General features: G+C 43.8%; 1 pseudogene; it reads left to right on the top strand.

The window, feature by feature from the left end:
• Nucleotides 1-3,611: 3,611 nt before the first annotated feature.
• On the top strand, nucleotides 3,612-19,431 carry LOC135568918 (cis-aconitate decarboxylase-like; annotated as a pseudogene).
• The last annotated feature ends 5,263 nt before the right edge of the window (nucleotides 19,432-24,694 follow it).

The raw sequence follows: 24,694 nt of genomic DNA, 5'->3' as shown, positions 1-24,694 counted from the left end.
ATATAGGGAGGAGGGGGGCATTTAGGATGCAGCCTAGCTGGTGTGGTTGGCTTGTCTGTCTGTCAACACGCTCCTCCAACCCAGGGCTGAGACTAGCTAAGCCTTCCTCTAGCTATACTCTTAAACCTAATATTTGCTCTCAGACAGACAGACAGACAGACAGTAGGGGGGCATTAGAGAGACAGACAGACAATCAGACAGACAGACAGACAGACAGACAGACAGACAGACAGACAGACAGACAGACAGACAGACAGACAGACAGACAGACAGACAGACAGACAGACAGACAGACAGACAGACAGAGACAGATATTCTTCATGTTAACTGATCCTATCTCAGCAGTCCTAGTCTGACAGACTTCCTGGATACGAAGCAGGCCAGATTTATCTCAATACTTCATGTTATTTCTCAGTGAACATAAAGATCACAGCTCCCTCTAGATGGAACACAGCAAACTACACTTATTATGAGAAAACATTTAGGAATTATTACAGAATATCTGTTAGACTGTCATACTGTATATCTACTAGACTGTCATACTGTATATCTGTTAGACTGTCATACTGTATATATGTTAGACTGTCATACTGTATATCTGTTAGACTGTCATACTGTATATCTGCTAGACTGTCATACTGTATATCTGTTAGACTGTCATACTGTATATCTGTTAGACTGTCATACTGTATATCTGCTAGACTGTCATACTGTATATCTGTTAGACTGTCATACTGTATATCTGTTAGACTGTCATACTGTATATCTGTTAACCTGTCATACTGTATATCTACTAGACTGTCATACTGTATATCTGTTAGACTGTCATACTGTATATCTGTTAGACTGTCATACTGTATATCTACTAGACTGTCATACTGTATATCTGTTAGACTGTCATACTGTATATCTGCTAGACTGTCATACTGTATATCTACTAGACTGTCATACTGTATATCTGTTAGACTGTCATACTGTATATCTACTAGACTGTCATACTGTATATCTGTTAGACTGTCATACTGTATATCTGTTAGACTGTCATACTGTATATCTGTTAACCTGTCATACTGTATATCTGCTAGACTGTCATACTGTATATCTGTTAGACTGTCATACTGTATATCTGCTAGACTGTCATACTGTATATCTGTTAGACTGTCATACTGTATATCTGCTAGACTGTCATACTGTATATCTGTTAGACTGTCATACTGTATATCTGCTAGACTGTCATACTGTATATCTGTTAGACTGTCATACTGTATATCTGCTAGACTGTCATACTGTATATCTGCTAGACTGTCATACTGTATATCTGTTAGACTGTCATACTGTATATCTGCTAGACTGTCATACTGTATATCTGTTAGACTGTCATACTGTATATCTGCTAGACTGTCATACTGTATATCTGCTAGACTGTCATACTGTATATCTGTTAGACTGTCATACTGTATATCTGCTAGACTGTCATACTGTATATCTGCTAGACTGTCATACTGTATATATGTTAGACTGTCATACTGTATATCTGCTAGACTGTCATACTGTATATCTGTTAGACTGTCATACTGTATATCTGCTAGACTGTCATACTGTATATCTACTAGACTGTCATACTGTATATCTGTTAGACTGTCATACTGTATATCTGCTAGACTGTCATACTGTATATCTGCTAGACTGTCATACTGTATATCTACTAGACTGTCATACTGTATATCTGTTAGACTGTCATACTGTATATCTGCTAGACTGTCATACTGTATATCTGTTAGACTGTCATACTGTATATCTGTTAGACTGTCATACTGTATATCTGTTAGACTGTCATACTATATATCTGCTAGACTGTCATACTGTATATCTGTTAGACTGTCATACTGTATATCTGTTAGACTGTCATACTGTATATCTGTTAGACTGTCATACTGTATATCTGCTAGACTGTCATACTGTATATCTGTTAGACTGTCATACTGTATATCTGTTAGACTGTCATACTGTATATCTGCTAGACTGTCATACTGTATATCTGTTAGACTGTCATACTGTATATCTGTTAGACTGTCATACTGTATATCTGCTAGACTGTCATACTGTATATCTGTTAGACTGTCATACTGTATATCTACTAGACTGTCATACTGTATATCTGCTAGACTGTCATACTGTATATCTGCTAGACTGTCATACTGTATATCTGTTAGACTGTCATACTGTATATCTGTTAGACTGTCATACTGTATATCTGTTAGACTGTCATACTGTATATCTGTTAGACTGTCATACTGTATATCTACTAGACTGTCATACTGTATATCTGTTAGACTGTCATACTGTATATCTGCTAGACTGTCATACTGTATATCTGTTAGACTGTCATACTGTATATCTGTTAGACTGTCATACTGTATATCTACTAGACTGTCATACTGTATATATGTTAGACTGTCATACTGTATATCTACTAGACTGTCATACTGTATATCTGTTAGACTGTCATACTGTATATCTGTTAGACTGTCATACTGTATATCTGCTAGACTGTCATACTGTATATCTGTTAGACTATCATACTGTATATCTGCTAGACTGTCATACTGTATATATGTTAGACTGTCAAACATCAAGTATATTATTAAGTTGAGGACTGTTTTTAGTTTAGTAGAGGTCTTCTACTGATATCAGACCTCTCTCTCTACTCTCTCTCTTCTCTCTCTCCACTCTCTCACTCTCCACTCTCCACTCTCCACTCTCCTCTCTCCACTCTCCACTCTCCACTCTCCTCTCTCCACTCTCTTCTCTCCACTCTCACTCTCTCTCACTCTCTCTCACTCACTCTCGCTCTCACTCTCTACTCTCCACTCTCCACTCTCTACTCTCTTTCTTCTCTCTACTCTCCACTCTCCACTCTCTTCTCTCTCTCCACTCTCTCACTCTCCACTCTCCTCTCTCCACTCTCCTCTCTCCACTCTCCTCTCTCCTGTCCTCATCTCTCTCTCTCTCACCATTTTACAATTTCTCCACTGAGAGTCTCTGCTAACTTGTCAGACAACTTCTCCACGGTGCTAAAAGCTGTTTTTAACATTCTTAACATTCATATTTACATCAAATACATGTTATTTCTAATCGTGCCATGAATGTTTTAATATAATATATTGTTTGATCTGAAACTAGCCTATACAGTGCATTTACAGAGGGAAGAGATGGACAGATTATTCAGTGACAAGTAAGACAGAGTTTTTACCTGGCGGTGGACAAGATGGTGATAATGATGATTGTCAGGCTGAGAGAGAGAAGAGGTGATGCTGGGACGGAGAGAGAGAAAGGCTGTTAATCTGATGCTCTGGAGGAATGATGATGTTTATCACCAGAAATATTCTGTCTTCAGGGTGGGAGGAGTTTCTGGAGTTCCCCTGGTCCCACCCTTGAGTGGTGACATCATACCTTACCTAAGAAGCCAATTACTTCCTTCTGATGATGATGAGGAGGAGGAAAAATCTCAGCTTGTGATTGGAGTAGAGGTGGTGTTCTGGAAGTTCCTGCCCCTCTCCCTGTCGTCTATCGGTTTAGACCTTTTGTCCATTCTGCAGTATATAAGACAGGCAGAGCTCACCTGAGAGACAACCTGCATCCTCCCTACCTACGCTACATCATCCACCCATCCATCGATCCCACGCCGACAAAGAAGAGAGAGGAGAAACAGAGAGAAGAGATCAGCAACAGACAGACAGACAGACAGACATGCTCTCCAAAGTACAGGTAAGACTCAGTCATGTAGTCAATATGGTCACCAGGCATAACCTACAGTATATGAGACTTATATTAAATTATTTAGTTTGAAATGTATAGGTCTCTTTCTCTTCAACTGCCTCATTGTGTTAGAGACCTAGAAACCTGTCACTACATTAGTAGAGGTTAGGGGTTAGAGACCTAGAAACCTGTCAGTACATTAGTAGAGGTTAGAGACCTAGAAACCTGTCACTACATTAGTAGAGGTTAGAGGTTAGAGACCTAGAAACCTGTCAGTACATTAGTAGAGGTTAGAGACCTAGAAACCTGTCACTACATTAGTAGAGGTTAGAGGTTAGAGCCCTGGAAACCTGTCAGTACATTAGTAGAGGTTAGACGTTAGAGACCTAGAAACCTGTCAGTACATTAGTAGAGGTTAGAGGTTAGAGACCTAGAAACCTGTCAGTACATTAGTAGAGGTTAGAGGTTAGAGACCTAGAAACATGTCAGTACATTAGTAGAGGTTAGAGGTTAGAGACCTAGAAACCTGTCAATACATTAGTAGAGGTTAGAGGTTAGATACCTAGAAACCTGTGGCATGTTGAGCTGCTACCATGTTGCTCTGCTACCATGTTGTGTTGCTACCATGTTGCTCTGCTACCATGTCTTGTTGTTGTGCTGCTACCATGTTGTGCTGTTGTGCTGTTACAATGTTGTTCTGATACCATGTTGTACTGCTGCCATGTTGTGCTGCTACCATGTTGTGCTGCTACCATGTTGTGCTGCTACCATGTTGACTTGCTACCATGTTGTTTTGCTACCATGTTGCACTGCAACCATGTGAAACTTCTATCATGTCTTGCTGTTGTGCTGCTACCATGTTGTGCTGTTGTGCTGTTACAATGTTGTTCTGATACCATGTTGTAATTCTACCATGTTGTGCTGCTACCATGTTGTGTTGCTTCCATGTTGTGCTGCTACCATGTTGTGCTGCTACCATGTTATGTTGTGTTGCTTCCATGTTGTGCTGCTACCATGTTGTGTTGCTTCCATGTTGTGTTGCTTCCATGTTGTGTTGCTTCCATGTTGTGTTGCTTCCATGTTGTGCTGCTACCATTTTGTGCTGCTACCATGTTGTGTTGTTACCATGTTGCGCTGCTGCCATGTTGTGCTGCTACCATGTTGTCCTGCTACCATGTTGTGTTGCTACCATGTTGAGTTGCTACCATGTTGTTTTGCTACCATGTTGCACTGCTACCATGTGAAACTTCTACCATGTTTTGGTTCTACCATGTTGTTCTGCTACCATGTTGTAATTCTACCATGTTGTGTTGCTACCATGTTGTGTTGCTACCATGTTGTGTTGCTACCATGTTGTTCTGCTACCTTGTTGTTTTGCTACCATGTTGTTCTGCTACCATGTTGTTCTGCTACCATGTTGTTCTGCTACCATGTTGTTCTGCTACCATGTTGTTCTGCTACCATGTTGTTCTGCTACCATGTTGTTCTGCTACCATGTTTCTGTTTATTACCCTCTGGCTCAGTATCTGGCAGAGTATTGTTAACCTCTGGCTCAGTATCTGGCAGAGTATTGTTAACCTCTGGCTCAGTATCTGGCAGAGTATTGTAACCATCTGGCTCAGTATCTGGCAGAGTATTGTTACCCTCTGGCTCAGTATCTGGCAGAGTATTGTTACCCTCTGGCTCAGTATCTGGCAGAGTATTGTTACCCTCTGGCTCAGTATCTGGCAGAGTATTGTAACCATCTGGCTCAGTATCTGGCAGAGTATTGTTACCCTCTGGCTCAGTATCTGGCATAGTATTGTTACCCTCTGGCTCAGTATCTGGCAGAGTATTGTTAACCTCTGGCTCAGTATCTGGCAGAGTATTGTTACCCTCTGGCTCAGTATCTGGCAGAGTATTGTAACCCTCTGGCTCAGTATCTGGCAGAGTATTGTTAACCTCTGGCTCAGTATCTGGCAGAGTATTGTTACCCTCTGGCTCAGTATCTGGCAGAGTATTGTTACCCTCTGGCTCAGTATCTGGCATAGTATTGTTACCCTCTGGCTCAGTATCTGGCAGAGTATTGTTACCCTCTGGCTCAGTATCTGGCAGAGTATTGTTACCCTCTGGCTCAGTATCTGGCAGAGTATTGTAACCCTCTGGCTCAGTATCTGGCAGAGTATTGTTACCCTCTGGCTCAGTATCTGGCAGAGTATTGTTACCCTCTGGCTCAGTATCTGGCAGAGTATTGTTACCCTCTGGCTCAGTATCTGGCAGAGTATTGTAACCCTCTGGCTCAGTATTTGGCATAGTATTGTTACCCTCTGGCTCAGTATCTGGCAGAGTATTGTTACCCTCTGGCTCAGTATCTGGCAGAGTATTGTTACCCTCTGGCTCAGTATCTGGCAGAGTATTGTAACCATCTGGCTCAGTATCTGGCAGAGTATTGTTACCCTCTGGCTCAGTATCTGGCAGAGTATTGTTACCCTCTGGCTCTGGCAGAGTATTGTTACCCTCTGGCTCAGTATCTGGCAGAGTATTGTTACCCTCTGGCTCAGTATCTGGCAGAGTATTGTTACCCTCTGGCTCAGTATCTGGCAGAGTATTGTTACCCTCTGGCTCTGGCAGAGTATTGTTACCCTCTGGCTCAGTATCTGGCAGAGTATTGTTACCCTCTGGCTCAGTATCTGGCAGAGTATTGTTACCCTCTGGCTCAGTATCTGGCAGAGTATTGTTACCCTCTGGCTCTGGCAGAGTATTGTTACCCTCTGGCTCAGTATCTGGCAGAGTATTGTAACCCTCTGGCTCAGTATCTGGCAGAGTATTGTAACCATCTGGCTCAGTATCTGGCAGAGTATTGTAACCATCTGGCTCAGTATCTGGCAGAGTATTGTTAACCTCTGGCTCAGTATCTGGCAGAGTATTGTTAACCTCTGGCTCAGTATCTGGCAGAGTATTGTGCCTTAGTAACCAAGGAAGAGAGTCTACATCAATGATTCACACTGTGAACCTGTCCTTCAGTAACTCATATGCAACAGAAAGCTGTGGTTTGATATTATGCTGTTTTCTGTTTCTGTGTTTCTCAGAGATCCTTCAGACCTGCCTCTGTTACGCTGAGACGACTCCACCAGTCAGCCCTGGATGGTCAGTAACAGCTCAATCTCTCTGTCTCTCTCTCTCTCTCTCTCTCTCTCTCTCTCTCTCTCTCTCTCTCTCTCTCTCTCAATTTAACACACATTAAGCTTCTTCTGTCCTCAGTGTTTTCTGACAGTATGTATAGTATATATATATATATATATATAGAGGCTGTTGGTCGGATCTTTACTAACATAGAACTAGGCTATATAGACCTTCCTAGATACAGGCTGTGTTGGTTCTATACAAACCTCTTGTCTCAGTTCAGACTAACATAGAACTAGGCTATATAGACCTTCCTAGATACAGGCTGTGTTGGTTCTATACCAACCTCTTGTCTCAGTTCAGACTAACATAGAACCTCCTCCTCCTCTCCTCCTCCTCTCCTCTCCTCCTCCCCTCTCCTCTTCAACCCCCTCCTTCTCCTCCTCCATATCCTCCTCCTCCTCTCCTCCTCCTCTCCTGCTCCTCCTCCTCCCCCTGTCCTCCTCCTCCTCCTCTCCTCCTCCTCTCCTCCTCCTCCTCTCCTCCTCCTCCTCCTCCTCCTCCTCCCCTCCCCTCCTCCCCTCTCCTGCTCCTCTCCTCCTCCTCCTCTCCTCCTCTCCTCCTCTCCTCCTGCTCCTCTCCTCCTCCTCCTCTCCTCCTCTCCTCCTCTCCTGCTCCTCTCCTCTCCTCCTCCTCTCCTTCTCCTCCTCCTGATCTCCACCTCCTCTCCTCCTCCTCCTCCTCCTCCTCCTCCTCTCCTCCTCCTGATCTCCACCTCCTCTCCTCCTCTCCTCCTCTCCTGCTCCTCTCCTCTCCTCCTCCTCTCCTTCTCCTCCTCCTGATCTCCACCTCCTCTCCTCCTCCTCCTCTCCTCCTCCTCTCTCCTGCTCCTCTCCTCTCCTCCTCCTCCCTCCTCCTCCTCCTCTCCTCCTCCTCCCCCTGTCCTCCTCCTCCCCCTGTCCTCCTCCTCATCCTCTCCTCCTCCTCTCCTCTCCTCCTCCTCTCCTCCTCCTCCTCTCCTCCTCCTCCTCCTCCTCTCCTCCTCCTCTCCTCCTCCTCCTTCTCCTCTCCTCCTCCTCTCCTCTCTCCTCCTTCTCCTCTCCTCCTCCTCCCCTCTCCTCCTCCTCTCTCCTGCTCCTCTCCTCTCCTCCTCCTCCTTCTCCTCTCCTCCTCCACCTCCTCTCCTCCTCTCCTCCTCCTCTCCTCCTCCTCTCCTCCTCCTCTCCTCCTCCTCCTTCTCCTCTCCTCCTCCTCCCCTCTCCTCCTCCCCTCTCCTGCTCCTCTCCTCCTCCTCCTCCTCTCCTCCTCTCCTCCTCCCTCTCCTCTCCTCCTCCTCCCTCTCCTCCTCCCCCTCTCCTCTCCTCTCCTTCTCCTCTCCTCCTCCTCCCCTCTCCTCCTCCTCTCCTGCTCCTCTCCTCCTCCCTCCCTCTCCTGCTCCTCTCCTCCTCCACCTCCTCTCCTCCTCTCCTCCTCCTCCTTCTCCTCTCCTCCTCCTCCCCTCTCCTCCTCCTCTCCTCCCCTCTCCTCCTCCCTCCCCTCTCCTCTCCTCTCCTCCTCCTCCTCCCTCTCCTCCCCTCTCCTCCACCTCCTCTCCTCCTCCCCTCTCCTCCCCTCTCCTGCTCCTCTCCTCCTCCACCTCCTCTCCTCCTCTCCTCCTCCTCCTTCTCCTCTCCTCCTCCTCCCCTCTCCACCTCCTCTCCCTCCCCTCTCCTCCTCCCCTCTCCTCTCCTCTCCTCCCTCCTCCCCTCTCCTCCTCCCCTCTCCTGCTCCTCTCCTCCTCCTCCTCCTCTCCTCCTCTCCTCCTCCTCTCCTCCTCCAGTGGTAGATCATCCAGCCTCAGAGGACAGTGTGACAGACAGTTTTGGCAGGTTCATCCAGGGTGTCCAGCCCCACCAGCTGACCCCCACTGTGCTCCACCGCAGTAAGAGAATGGTCCTAGACTCCATCGGAGTGGGACTACTGGGCAGCACCACACATGTCTTCCAGCTGGCCCTGCAACACTGTCAGGTGAGAGAACAGAAGACAACTTTATAGTCCATTGGTTAGAATGTTTAATGTTACTGTCTATCCTCTGTCTGTCTGTCTGCCTGTCTGATTGTCTGTCTGTCTCTCTAACACCCCCTACTGTCTATCGTCTGTCTGTCTGTCTGTCTGTCTGTCTGATTGTCTGATTGTCTGTCTGTCTGTCTGATTGTCTGTCTGTCTCTCTAACGCCCCCCTACTGTCTCTGCAGCACATGTACGGTCCTGATGACATCAGCAGTGTGTACGGACGCAGAGGAACCAGACTCTCCCCAACCCTGGCTGCCTTCGTCAACGGAGTGGCTGTGAGTAGATATATTTACACTAGATCTGCACAGACACATGTTGAGTAGATATATTTACACTAGATCTGAACAGACACATGTTGAGTAGATATATTTACACTAGATCTGAACAGACACATGTTGAGTAGATATATTTACACTAGATCTGAACAGACACACGTTGAGTAGATATATTTACACTAGATCTGAACAGACACATGTTGAGTAGATATATTTACACTAGATCTGAACAGACACATGTTGAGTAGATATATTTACACTAGATCTGAACAGACACATGTTGAGTAGATATATTTACACTAGATCTGAACAGACACATGTTGAGTAGATATATTTACACTAGATCTGAACAGACACACAGTGAGTAGATATATTTACACTAGATCTGAACAGACACACGTTGAGTAGATATACTAGCATGCCCCGCCCACCGGAGGATCTGTCATTTTCAGCCATCTATTTCCTGTGTTTGAGGGGTGCAAAATCCACTTGTCACTTAAAACCTCTTAAATGTGAAGTCCCCAAATTTGTGGACTGTATTTGAATGTTGTTATTAAATTCAATCTGGTATGAGAACGGTAGCTCCTCTCTGCAGAAGCAGGGTGTCTGCGGAAAGCTGAGTATCTTGGCTATTGATCAATGCCGTCAAATATCTGGTATGACTTACTACCATATATGGGCATATGAATTTATAAGAACAGAATGAGCCGATGACCCTATTTCAAGATGGCTGCTGCCTACATTCCGGTTAGCGTTGTGAAGCATAAAGGAAATAAACACATAAGACGTAATACATTCGAAAGCCGGGACCCCACAGATCATGAGGAGGTCTTATTTGTCTGCCTGTGACTTTCCCTTATTGATCACCAGCCCAGAGATTCAAAAAGTTTTCACCAAACAGCAAACATCTTCCAAGGTAAGATTCCATTTGTTCTGTGTTTGAGCTGTAGCTACATGGGGGGAACACATCTAGCCTATTGCCATCTGATGATGTATGACTTAATGGGAACATCGAATGTCCACCGAGTGACGATCTGTGCACATCAAAAATATGATGTTGTCTGCTTACCAAGATTGAACTCTTTGGCCTGAATGTCTGGAGGAAACCTGGCACCATCTTTACGGTGAAGCATGGTGGTGGCAGCATCATGTCTGGAGGAAACCTGGCACCATCTTTACGGTGAAGCATGGTGGTGGCAGCATCATGTCTGGAGGAAACCTGGCACCATCTTTACGGTGAAGCATGGTGGTGGCAGCATCATGTCTGGAGGAAACCTGGCACCATCTTTACGGTGAAGCATGGTGGTGGCAGCATCATGCTGTGGGGATGTTTTTCATTGGCAGAGACTGGGAGACTAGTCAGGATCGAGGCAAAGATAAAGGGAGCGAAGTACAGAGATCCGTAATGAAAACCTGCTCCAGAGTGCTCAAGACCTCAGACTGGGGCAATGGTTCATCTTCCAACAGGACAATGACCCTAATCACACAGTCAAGACAACGCAGGAGTGGCTTTGGGACAAGTCCTTGAGTGGACCAGCAAGAGCCCGGACTTGAACCCAATGAAACATCTCTGGAGAGACCTGAAAATAGATGTGCAGCGACACTCCCCATCCAACCTGACAGAGCTTGAGAGAATATGCAGAGAGGAATGGGAGAAACTCCCCAAATACAGGTGTAGCGTCATACCCAAGAAGACTCAAGGCTGTAATCGCTTCCAGAGGTTCTTCAACAAAGTACTAAGTAAAAGGTCTGAATACTTATGTAAATGTGATATTTCAGGATTTTTAAAATAAATTCTGTCTAACACATGTTTTTGCTTTGTCATTATGGGGTATTGTGATGCCATTATGGGGTATTGTGATGTCATTATGGGGTATTGTGATGTCATTATTGGGTATTGTGATGTCATTATGGCGTATTGGGATGTCATTATGGGGTATTGGGATGTCATTATGGGGTATTGTGTGTAGATTGATGAGAGTGAAAAAACGATTTAATCCATTTTAGAATAAGGCTGCAACGTAACAAAATGTGGAAAAAGGTCAAGGGGCCTGAATACTTTCCGAATGCACTTACGCAAATGAGGCACATCTAATTTTCTTCATTTTAACACAAAATATAAATGATAATATCTGAAACAATGAGGATATAGGTCAGGTTGAACATTAACCATAAGGGTACAGAGCTCTAATGCCATGGCAGTACTTCAGCCAGACGGTGAGGATGGTGATAATGCACCCAGCAGCCAGCCATGAAAACCCTGGCCTCAACTCACCTCACCTCACCTCTCCAGGGTTTCCCTGCTCTGTCTGAGCGTTAGAGACAGACAGACACAGACGGCAGAGAGGTAAAAATATCAGAGAGCTGACAGGCAGATCGTCATCTTGTCATGCTAAGATCATTTAGCTCCACCCTTGGCAGAGCTCAGAACTAAAACAGAACTAGAACAGAGATTAGAGTCCTGATGTCCAAAACAAGCTGGATATGTCAATAGGGTGGAGTCCAGCAGAGTGGACTGGCTGAAGTACATGCTGAGTGAACATCCTTGTTGTTAAAACAATCTGCCCTCTGTGCCCAATAACATGCTTAACTTAGAGCCTCTCTCTGTGGGATACATAAAGGGATATTCATGACTCTACAGTCACTACACAGTCACTCTGACAGACCTGCTACTGTTATTATATTCCTGGGTCTCTACAGTCACTACACAGTCACTCTGACAGACCTGCTACTGTTATTATATTCCTGGGTCTCTACAGTCACTACACAGTCACTCTGACAGACCTGCTACCGTTACTATATTCCTGGGTCTCTACAGTCACTACACAGTCACTCTGACAGACCTGCTACTGTTATTATATTCCTGGGTCTCTACAGTCACTACACAGTCACTCTGACAGACCTGCTACAGTTATTATATTCCTGGGTCTCTACAGTCACCACACAGTCACTCTGACAGACCTGCTACAGTTATTATATTCCTGGGTCACTACACAGTCACTCTGACAGACCTGCTACTGTTATTATATTCCTGGGTCTCTACAGTCACTACACAGTCACTCTGACAGACCTGCTACTGTTATTATATTCCTGGGTCTCTACAGTCACTACACAGTCACTCTGACAGACCTGCTACAGTTATTATATTCCTGGGTCTCTACAGTCACCACACAGTCACTCTGACAGACCTGCTACAGTTATTATATTCCTGGGTCTCTACAGTCACTACACAGTCACTCTGACAGACCTGCTACTGTTATTATATTCCTGGGTCTCTACAGTCACGACACAGTCACTCTGACAGACCTGCTACTGTTATTATATTCCTGGGTCTCTACAGTCACGACACAGTCACTCTGACAGACCTGCTACAGTTATTATATTCCTGGGTCACTACACAGTCACTCTGACAGACCTGCTACTGTTATTATATTCCTGGGTCTCTACAGTCACTACACAGTCACTCTGACAGACCTGCTACTGTTATTATATTCCTGGGTCTCTACAGTCACTACACAGTCACTCTGACAGACCTGCTACAGTTATTATATTCCTGAGTCTCTACAGTCACCACACAGTCACTCTGACAGACCTGCTACAGTTATTATATTCCTGGGTCTCTACAGTCACGACACAGTCACTCTGACAGACCTGCTACTGTTATTATATTCCTGGGTCTCTACAGTCACGACACAGTCACTCTGACAGACCTGCTACAGTTATTATATTCCTGGGTCTCTACAGTCACTACACAGTCACTCTGACAGAGCTGCTACTGTTATTATATTCCTGGGTCTCTACAGTCACTACACAGTCACTCTGACAGACCTGCTACTGTTATTATATTCCTGGGTCTCTACAGTCACCACACAGTCACTCTGACAGACCTGCTACTGTTATTATATTCCTGGGTCTCTACAGTCACTACACAGTCACTCTGACAGACCTGCTACTGTTACTATATTCCTGGGTCACTACACAGTCACTCTGACAGACCTGTTACTGTTATTATATTCCTGGGTCTCTACAGTCACTACACAGTCACTCTGACAGACCTGCTACCGTTACTATATTCCTGGGTCACTACACAGTCACTCTGACAGACCTGCTACCGTTATTATATTCCTGGGTCACTACACAGTCACTCTGACAGACCTGCTACAGTTATTATATTCCTGGGTCTCTACAGTCACTACACAGTCACTCTGACAGACCTGCTACTGTTATTATATTCCTGGGTCTCTACAGTCACTACACAGTCACTCTGACAGACCTGCTACCGTTACTATATTCCTGGGTCACTACACAGTCACTTTGACAGACCTGCTACCGTTATTATATTCCTGGGTCACTACACAGTCACTCTGACAGATCTGCTACAGTTATTATATTCCTGGGTCTCTACAGTCACTACGCAGTCACTCTGACAGACCTGCTACTGTTATTATATTCCTGGGTCTCTACAGTCACGACACAGTCACTCTGACAGACCTGCTACTGTTATTATATTCCTGGGTCTCTACAGTCACGACACAGTCACTCTGACAGACCTGCTACAGTTATTATATTCCTGGGTCACTACACAGTCACTCTGACAGACCTGCTACTGTTATTATATTCCTGGGTCTCTACAGTCACTACACAGTCACTCTGACAGACCTGCTACTGTTATTATATTCCTGGGTCTCTACAGTCACTACACAGTCACTCTGACAGACCTGCTACAGTTATTATATTCCTGGGTCTCTACAGTCACCACACAGTCACTCTGACAGACCTGCTACAGTTATTATATTCCTGGGTCTCTACAGTCACGACACAGTCACTCTGACAGACCTGCTACTGTTATTATATTCCTGGGTCTCTACAGTCACGACACAGTCACTCTGACAGACCTGCTACAGTTATTATATTCCTGGGTCTCTACAGTCACTACACAGTCACTCTGACAGAGCTGCTACTGTTATTATATTCCTGGGTCTCTACAGTCACTACACAGTCACTCTGACAGACCTGCTACTGTTATTATATTCCTGGGTCTCTACAGTCACCACACAGTCACTCTGACAGACCTGCTACTGTTATTATATTCCTGGGTCTCTACAGTCACTACACAGTCACTCTGACAGACCTGCTACTGTTACTATATTCCTGGGTCACTACACAGTCACTCTGACAGACCTGTTACTGTTATTATATTCCTGGGTCTCTACAGTCACTACACAGTCACTCTGACAGACCTGCTACCGTTACTATATTCCTGGGTCACTACACAGTCACTCTGACAGACCTGCTACCGTTATTATATTCCTGGGTCACTACACAGTCACTCTGACAGACCTGCTACAGTTATTATATTCCTGGGTCTCTACAGTCACTACACAGTCACTCTGACAGACCTGCTACTGTTATTATATTCCTGGTTCTCTACAGTCACTACACAGTCACTCTGACAGACCTGCTACCGTTACTATATTCCTGGGTCACTACACAGTCACTCTGACAGACCTGCTACCGTTATTATATTCCTGGGTCACTACACAGTCACTCTGACAGATCTGCTACTGTTATTATATTCCTGGGTCTCTACAGTCACTACACAGTCACTCTGACAGACCTGCTACTGTTATTATATTCCTGGGTCTCTACAGTCACTACACAGTCACTCTGCCAGTTATTACACCAGATAACTTGTTCAAATTTACCATCAACCACTGAGTCTGTTAATAACAGGTGTCTTTTTTCTGGGTCTGTTGTCCAGGATCACTGTGTCTGTTCTCCAGGATCACTGGGTCTGTTCTCCAGGATCACTGGGTCTGTTGTCCAGGATCACTGTGTCTGTTGTCCAGGCTAACTGTGTTTGTTGTGTGTCTGTTGTCCAGGCTAACTGTGTTTGTTGTGTGTCTGTTGTCCAGGCTAACTGTGTTTGTTCTCCAGGCTAACTGTGTCTGTTCTCCAGGCTAACTGTGTCTGTTCTCCAGGCTAACTGTGTTTGTTGTGTGTTTGTTCTCCAGGCTAACTGTGTTTGTTGTGTGTTTGTTCTCCAGGCTAACTGTGTTTGTTGTGTGTTTGTTCTCCAGGCTAACTGTGTTTGTTGTGTGTCTGTCCTCCAGGCTAACTGTGTCTGTTCTCCAGGCTAACTGTGTCTGTTCTCCAGGCTAACTGTGTTTGTTGTGTGTCTGTTCTCCAGGCTAACTGTGTTTGTTGTGTGTCTGTTCTCCAGGCTAACTGTGTCTGTTCTCCAGGCTAACTGTGTTAGTTGTGTGTCTGTTCTCCAGGCTAACTGTGTTTGTTGTGTGTCTGTTCTCCAGGCTAACTGTGTCTGTTCTCCAGGCTAACTGTGTTTGTTGTGTGTCTGTTCTCCAGGCTAACTGTGTCTGTTCTCCAGGCTAACTGTGTTTGTTGTGTGTCTGTTCTCCAGGCTAACTGTGTTTTTTCTCCAGGCTAACTGTGTTGTTGTGAGTCTGTTCTCCAGGCTAATTGTGTTTGTTATTCAGGCTAACTGTGTTTGTTGTGTGTCTGTTCTCCAGGCTAACTGTGTTTGTTATTCAGGCTAACTGTGTCTGTTCTCCAGGCTAACTGTGTCTGTTCTCCAGGCTAACTGTGTCTGTTCTCCAGGCTAACTGTGTTTGTTGTGTGTCTGTTCTCCAGGCTAACAGTGTTTGTTGTGTGTCTGTTCTCCAGGCTAACTGTGTTTGTTGTGTGTCTGTTCTCCAGGCTAACTGTGTCTGTTCTCCAGGCTAACTGTGTATGTTCTCCAGGCTAACTGTGTTTGTTGTGTGTCTGTTCTCCAGGCTAACTGTGTTTATTGTGTGTCTGTTCTCCAGGCTAACTGTGTCTGTTCTCCAGGCTAACTGTGTTTGTTGTGTGTCTGTTCTCCAGGCTAACTATGTCTGTTCTCCAGGCTAACTGTGTCTGTTCTCCAGGCTAACTGTGTTTGTTGTGTGTCTGTTCTCCAGGCTAACTGTGTCTGTACTCCAGGCTAACTGAGTTTGTTATTCAGGCCAACTGAGTTTGTTATTTAGGCTAACTGAGTTTGTTTTTCAGGCTAACTGTGTTTGTTGTGTGTCTGTTCTCCAGGCTAACTGTGTTTGTTATTCAGGCTGTGTTTGTTGTGTGTCTGTTCTCCAGGCTAACTGTGTCTGTTCTCCAGGCTAACTGTATTTGTTGTGTGTCTGGTCTCCAGGCTAACTGTGTCTGTTCTCCAGGCTAACTGTGTTTGTTGTGTGTCTGTTCTCCAGGCTAACTGTGTCTGTTCTCCAGGCTAACTGTGTTTGTTGTGTGTCTGTTCTCCAGGCTAACTGTGTTTGTTGTGTGTCTGTTCTCCAGGCTAACTGTGTTTGTTGTGTGTCTGTTCTCCAGGCTAACTGTGTTTGTTGTCCAGGCTAACTGTGTTGTTGTGTGTCTGTTCTCCAGGCTAACTGTGTTTGTTGTGTGTCTGTTCTCCAGGCTAACTGTGTCTGTTCTCCAGGCTAACTGTGTTTGTTGTGTGTCTGTTCTCCAGGCTAACTGTGTCTGTTCTCCAGGCTAACTGTGTTTGTTGTGTGTCTGTTCTCCAGGCTAACTGTGTTTGTTCTCCAGGCTAACTGTGTTGTTGTGTGTCTGTTCTCCAGGCTAACTGTGTTTGTTATTCAGGCTAACTGTGTTTGTTGTGTGTCTGTTCTCCAGGCTAACTGTGTTTGTTATTCAGGCTAACTGTGTCTGTTCTCCAGGCTAACTGTGTCTGTTCTCCAGGCTAACTGTGTCTGTTCTCCAGGCTAACTGTGTTTGTTGTGTGTCTGTTCTCCAGGCTAACTGTGTTTGTTGTGTGTCTGTTCTCCAGGCTAACTGTGTCTGTTCTCCAGGCTAACTGTGTCTGTTCTCCAGGCTAACTGTGTTTGTTGTGTGTCTGTTCTCCAGGCTAACTGTGTCTGTACTCCAGGCTAACTGAGTTTGTTATTCAGGCTAACTGAGTTTGTTATTTAGGCTAACTGAGTTTGTTATTCAGGCTAACTGAGTTTGTTATTCAGGCTAACTGAGTTTGTTATTCAGTCTAACTGAGATTGTTATTCAGGCTAACTGAGTTTGTTATTTAGGCTAACTGAGTTTGTTATTCAGGCTAACTGAGTTTGTTATTCAGGCTAACTGAGTTTGTTATTCAGGCTAACTGAGTTTGTTATTTAGGCTAACTGAGTTTGTTATTCAGGCTAACTGAGTTTGTTATTCAGGCTAACTGAGTTTGTTATTTAGGCTAACTGAGTTTGTTATTCAGGCTAACTGAGTTTGTTATTCAGGCTAACTGTGTTTGTTGTGTGTCTGTTCTCCAGGCTAACTGAGTTTGTTATTCAGGCTAACTGAGTTTGTTGTGTGTCTGTTCTCCAGGCTAACTGAGTTTGTTATTCAGGCTAACTGAGTTTGTTGTGTGTCTGTTCTCCAGGCCCACTCAATGGACTTTGATGACACCTGGCATCCTGCCACTCACCCGTCAGGGGCAGTCCTTCCTGCCCTGCTGGCAGTCAGCGATATGCTGCCCAGTAACAGCAAGCCTAGTGGGCGGGACTTCCTGCTTGCGTTCAATGTGGGTATAGAGATCCAGGGACGACTGATGAGATTCTCCAACGAGGCTCACAACATCCCCAAGAGGTAAGGACTCTGACCCCTGTCCCCTAACCTAAACCTAACCCAGACACTAACCCACCACATCCCCAAGAGGTAAGGACTCTGACCCCTGACCCCTAAACCTAACCCCGACACTAACCCACAACATCCCCAAGAGGTGAGATCGGTAACATCAGAACCTTGGACTGTACACTTCAGAGACCAGGGGAAGGTAACATCAGAACCTTGGAGTGTACACTTTTTTTAGTGTTGTGCTTCCTTAACAACTGACCCCCCTCTCCCTCCAGGTTCCACCCCCTACTGTTGTTCTTCCTTAACATCTGATCTCTCTCTCCCTCCACCCCCTCTCCCTCCAGGTTCCACCCCCTACTGTTGTTCTTCCTTAACATCTGATCTCTCTCTCCCTCCACCCCCTTCTCCCTCCAGGTTCCACCCCCCTACTGTTGTGGGTACTCTGGGTAGTGCAGCAGCCTGCGCCCGCCTCCTTTCTCTGGAACACTCCCAGTGTAGCCACGCCCTGGCCATCGCTGCCAGCCTATCAGGAGCCCCCATGGCTAACGCCGCCACCCAGTCCAAACCCCTCCACATCGGCAACGCAGCGCGGCTGGGGCTTGAAGCGGCTCTACTGGCCTCTAGAGGCCTGGAGGCCTCACCCAGGGTCCTGGATGACACCGCCGGGGTCGCAGGGTTCAGCGCCTTCTACGAGGACTACGCCCCACAACCTTTGGCCTCCCAGAGGAAGAGGGGTTGCAGTTCCTCCTAGAGAACCAGGATATAGGGTTTAAGAGGTTCCCGGCCCACCTGGGGATGCACTGGGTGGCCGACGCTGCTGCCGCCGTACACAAACTGCTGCTGGGGAGCAGGGGTCAGGGGTCGTAGGTCAGGTCCAGGACATCCTGCTCAGGGTTCCCCGCTCCAAGTACATTGATCGTCCGTTCCCGGAGTCGGAGCATGAGGCCAGACACTCCTTCCAGTTCAACGCCTGCTCTGCCCTGCTGGACGGAGAGGTCACCGTGGACTCATTCTCCCAGGAAGCACTGCAGCGCCCCGACCTCTACTCCCTGCTGGGGCGTGTCCACGTTGAGCATCCCCATGACAACCCCGCTAACTTTGACCGCATGTACGGCGAGGTGCAGGTGACGCTGGTGGGCGGGGACGTCCTGAACGGACGCTGTGATACTTTTTATGGTCACTGGCGTAACCCTTTGACCAATGAGAGCCTGAGGAAGAAGTTCCGTAGCAACGCTGGGGCGGTCCTTCCCAGAGAGAAGGTGGAGGGTCTGATAGAGGCAGTAGAGGGACTAGACCGACTGGAGGACTGCTGTCCTCTGCTGGAGCAGCTACAGTGATGACACACAGAGCTACAGGGATCACACAGAGCTACAGGGGTCACACACAGAGCTACAGGGTCACACACAGAGCTACAGGGTCACACAGAGCTACAGGGTCACACACAGAGCTACAGGGTCACACACAGAGCTACAGGGATCACACGCAGAGCTACAGGGGTCACACACAGAGCTACAGGGATCACACACAGAGCTACAGGGTCACACACAGAGCTACAGGGATCACACACAGAGCTACAGGGATCACACACAGAGCTACAGGGTCACACACAGAGCTACAGGGATCATACACAGAGCTACAGGGAACACACAGAGCTACAGGGATCACACACAGAGCTACAGGGATCACACGCAGAGCTCAGGGTCACACAGAGCTACAGGGGTCACACACAGAGCTACAGGGGTCACACACAGAGCTACAGGGATCACACGCAGAGCTACAGGGTCACACACAGAGCTACAGGGATCACACAGAGCTACAGAGCTACAGGGGTCACACACAGAGCTACAGGGATCACACACAGAGCAGGGATCACACACAGAGCTACAGGGATCACACAGAGCTACAGGGATCACACACAGAGCTACAGGGATCACACACAGAGCTACAGGGATCACACGCAGGCTACAGGGATCACACGCAGAGCTACAGGGATCACACACAGAGCTACAGGGGTCACACACAGAGCTACAGGGATCACACACAGAGCTACAGGGATCACACACAGAGCTACAGGGGTCACACACAGAGCTACAGGGGTCACACACAGAGCTACAGGGATCACACACAGAGCTACAGGGATCACACACAGAGCTACAGGGGTCACACACAGAGCTACAGGGGTCACACAGGGGCGGCAGTGTAGCCTAGTGGTTAGAGCTTTGGACTAGTAACCGAAAGGTTGCAAGTTCGAATCCCCGAGCTGACAAGGTACAAATCTGTCGTTCTGCCCCTGAACAGGCAGTTAACCCACTGTTCCTAGGCCGTCATTGAAAATAAGAATTTGTTCTTAACTGACTTGCCTAGTAAAATAAAGGTAAAATAAATAAAAACACACATCACGTCACAGAACTCCTGACCAGTTGATGTTTCTGCCTTTTACAATATCATGTTAACACTTTACATTATGAGCTGAGTTACAATGAAGAATCTAGTTCCAATGTGAGGGAAGAGACAAGTAAATAATTTAAAGAATCAAACATAAATTAAGTTAAAATGAAGAATCTAGTTCCCAATGTGAGGGAAGAGGGAGAGTCTATAGGTGATTAACTTTAGCTGTACATTAAATTATATAAACAATCAAAGCTAAATGATTAAGTACAGTATATTTTGGTGTATCCATTTATATGACCCCGATTAGGGTCCCTGTGTTTCCTTGACAACGTATCTCTACAGTCCTGAGTGGATGTTGACAATAACAACAATTCATTTGAAGGATGGACGTGTATGTACATATGATTTTATTATGAAGTTTATTTTCTATTTTGTTGAACAGTCTTGTATTCTACCAAACATGTATATTATTCTGATTCTATACTTGAATCTTCATTAAATAATTATATTAACCTAATTATAGCCTTGATCTGTTTATCCTTCTTCATTTACCTCACTGAATCAGAAACAAACAATAACATGGGAATGTTACCTGACAAAAACAACACATAGATACTATATATATATATACACATATATATATATACCCAATATTAACACATAGATACTATATATATATATACACATATCACATAGATATACACATATATATATATACCCAATATTAACACATAGATACTCTATATATATATATACACATACCACATAGATATACACATATATATATATATATATATACCCAATATTAACACATAGATACTATATATATATATACACATATCACATAGATATACACATATATATATATACCCAATATTAACACATAGATACTATATATATACACACATACCACATAGATATACACATATATATATATATATATATACCCAATATTAACACATAGATACTATATATATATATATACACATACCACATAGATATACACATATATATATATATACCCAATAATAACACATAGATACTATATATATACACACATATATATATATATACCCAATATTAACACATAGATACTATATATATATATATACACATACCACATAGATATACACATATATATATATACCCAATAATAACATATAGATACTATATATATATATATACACATACCACATAGATATACACATATATATATATACCCAATATTAACACATAGATACTATATATATACATACAATAATAACACATATATAATATAATAGAGACAGTAGATCTAGCTGGTCTGTCATAATATAATAGAGACAGTAGATCTAGCTGGTCTGTCATAATATAATAGAGACATCAGATCTAGCTGGTCTGTCATAATATAATAGAGACAGTAGATCTAGCTGGTCTGTCATAATATAATAGAGACATCAGATCTAGCTGGTCTGTCATAATATAATAGAGACAGCAGATCTAGCTGGTCTGTCATAATATAATAGAGACAGTAGATCTAGCTGGTCTGTCATAATATAATAGAGACAGTAGATCTAGCTGGTCTGTCATAATATAATAGAGACATCAGATCTAGCTGGTCTGTCATAATATAATAGAGACAGTAGATCTAGCTGGTCTGTCATAATATAATAGAGACAGTAGATCTAGCTGGTCTGTCATAATATAATAGAGACAGTAGATCTAGCTGGTCTGTCATAATATAATAGAGACATCAGATCTAGCTGGTCTGTCATAATATAATAGAGACAGTAGATCTAGCTGGTCTGTCATAATATAATAGAGACAGCAGATCTAGCTGGTCTGTCATAATATAATAGAGACATCAGATCTAGCTGGTCTGTCATAATATAATAGAGACAGTAGATCTAGCTGGTCTGTCATAATATAATAGAGACATCAGATCTAGCTGGTCTGTCATAATATAATAGAGACAGTAGATCTAGCTGGTCTGTCATAATATAATAGAGACAGCAGATCTAGCTGGTCTGTCATAATATAATAGAGACAGTAGATCTAGCTGGTCTGTCATAATATAATAGAGACAGTAGATCTAGCTGGTCTGTCATAATATAATAGAGACATCAGATCTAGCTGGTCTGTCATAATATAATAGAGACAGTAGATCTAGCTGGTCTGTCATAATATAATAGAGACAGTAGATCTAGCTGGTCTGTCATAATATAATAGAGACATCAGATCTAGCTGGTCTGTCATAATATAATAGAGACAGTAGATCTAGCTGGTCTGTCATAATATAATAGAGACATCAGATCTAGCTGGTCTGTCATAATATAATAGAGACAGTAGATCTAGCTGGTCTGTCATAATATAATAGAGACATCAGATCTAGCTGGTCTGTCATAATATAATAGAGACAGTAGATCTAGCTGGTCTGTCATAATATAATAGAGACAGTAGATCTAGCTGGTCTGTCATAATATAATAGAGACAGTAGATCTAGCTGGTCTGTCATAATATAATAGAGACAGTAGATCTAGCTGGTCTGTCATAATATAATAGAGACAGTAGATCTAGCTGGTCTGTCATAATATAATAGAGACATCAGATCTAGCTGGTCTGTCATAATATAATAGAGACAGTAGATCTAGCTGGTCTGTCATAATATAATAGAGACAGCAGATCTAGCTGGTCTGTCATAATATAATAGAGACATCAGATCTAGCTGGTCTGTCATAATATAATAGAGACAGTAGATCTAGCTGGTCTGTCATAATATAATATAGACAGCAGATCAAGCTGGTCTGTCATAATATAATAGAGACAGCAGATCTAGCTGGTCTGTCATAATATAATAGAGACAGTAGATCTAGCTGGTCTGTCATAATATAATAGAGACAGTAGATGTAATTAGTATGTCATAATATAATAGAGACAGTAGATCTAGCTGGTCTGTCATAATATAATAGAGACAGTAGATGTAATTAGTCTGTCATAATATAATAGAGGCAGTAGATCTAGCTGGTCTGTTATAATATAATAGAGACAGTAGATCTAGCTGGTCTGTCATAATATAATAGAGACAGTAGATCGAGCTGGTCTGTCATAATATAATAGAGACAATAGATGTAGATGGTCTGTTATAATATAATAGAGACAGTAGATCTAGCTGGTCTGTCATAATATAATAGAGACAGTATATCGAGCTGGTCTGTCATAATATAATAGAGACTTAGAGACAGTAGATCTAGCTGGTTTGTCATAGTATAATAGAGACAGCAGATCTAGCTGGTCTGTCATAATATAATAGAGACAGTAGATCTAGCTGGTCTGTCATAAATATAATTGAGACAGCAGATCTAGCTGGTCTGTCATAAATATAATTGAGACATTAGATCTAGCTGGTCTGGATAAGAGCGTCTGCTAAATGACTTAAATGTAAATAATAGAGGCAGTAGATCTAGCTGGTCTGTCATAATATAATAGAGACAGCAGATCCAGCTGGTCTGTCATAATATAATAGAGACAGTAGATCTAGCTGGTCTGTCATAATATAATAGAGACAGCAGATCTAGCTGGTATGTCATAATATAATAGAGACATCAGATCTAGCTGGTCTGTCATAATATAATAGAGACAGTAGATGTAATTAGTCTGTCATAAATATAATAGAGGCAGTAGATGTAGCTGGCCTGTCATAATATAATAGAGACAGTAGATCTAGCAGGTATGTCATATTATAATAGAGACAGTAGATCTATCTGGTCTGTCCTAATATAATAGAGACATAGAGACAGTAGATCTAGCTGGTCTGTCATATTATAATAGAGACAGTAGATCTAGCTGGTCTGTCATAATATAATAGAGACAGTATATCTAGCTGGTCTGTCATAATATAATAGACACAGTAGATATAGCTGGTCTGTCATAATATAATAGAGACAGTATATCTAGCTGGTTTGTCATAGTATAATAGAGACAGTGGATCTAGCTGGTCTGTAATAATATAATAGAGACAGTAGATCTAGCTGGTCTGTCATAATATAATAGAGACTTAGAGACAGTAGATCTAGCTGGTTTGTCATAGTATAATAGAGACAGCAGATCTAGCTGGTCTGTCATAATATAATAGAGACAGTAGATCTAGCTGGTCTGTCATAAATATAATTGAGACATTAGATCTAGCTGGTCTGTCATAATATAATAGAGACAGCAGATCTAGCTGGTCTGTCATAATATAATAGAGACAGTAGATCCAGCTGGTCTGTCATAATATAATAGAGGCAGTAGATGTAGCTGGCCTGTCATAATATAATAGAGACAGTAGATCTAGCTGGTCTGTCATAATATAATAGAGACATAGAGACAGTAGATCTAGCTGGTTTGTCATATTAAAATAGAGAAGTAGATCTACCTGGTCTGTCATATTATAATAGAGACAGTAGAACTAGCTGGTCTGTCATAATATATTAGAGACATAGAGACAGTAGATCTAGCTGGTCTGTCATAATATATTAGAGACATAGA

The sequence above is a fragment of the Oncorhynchus nerka genome, unplaced genomic scaffold (assembly GCF_034236695.1).
Source record: "Oncorhynchus nerka isolate Pitt River unplaced genomic scaffold, Oner_Uvic_2.0 unplaced_scaffold_1334, whole genome shotgun sequence".
Classification (NCBI taxonomy): Eukaryota; Metazoa; Chordata; class Actinopteri; order Salmoniformes; family Salmonidae; genus Oncorhynchus; species Oncorhynchus nerka.
This window is presented reverse-complemented; position numbering and strand designations above follow the sequence as displayed.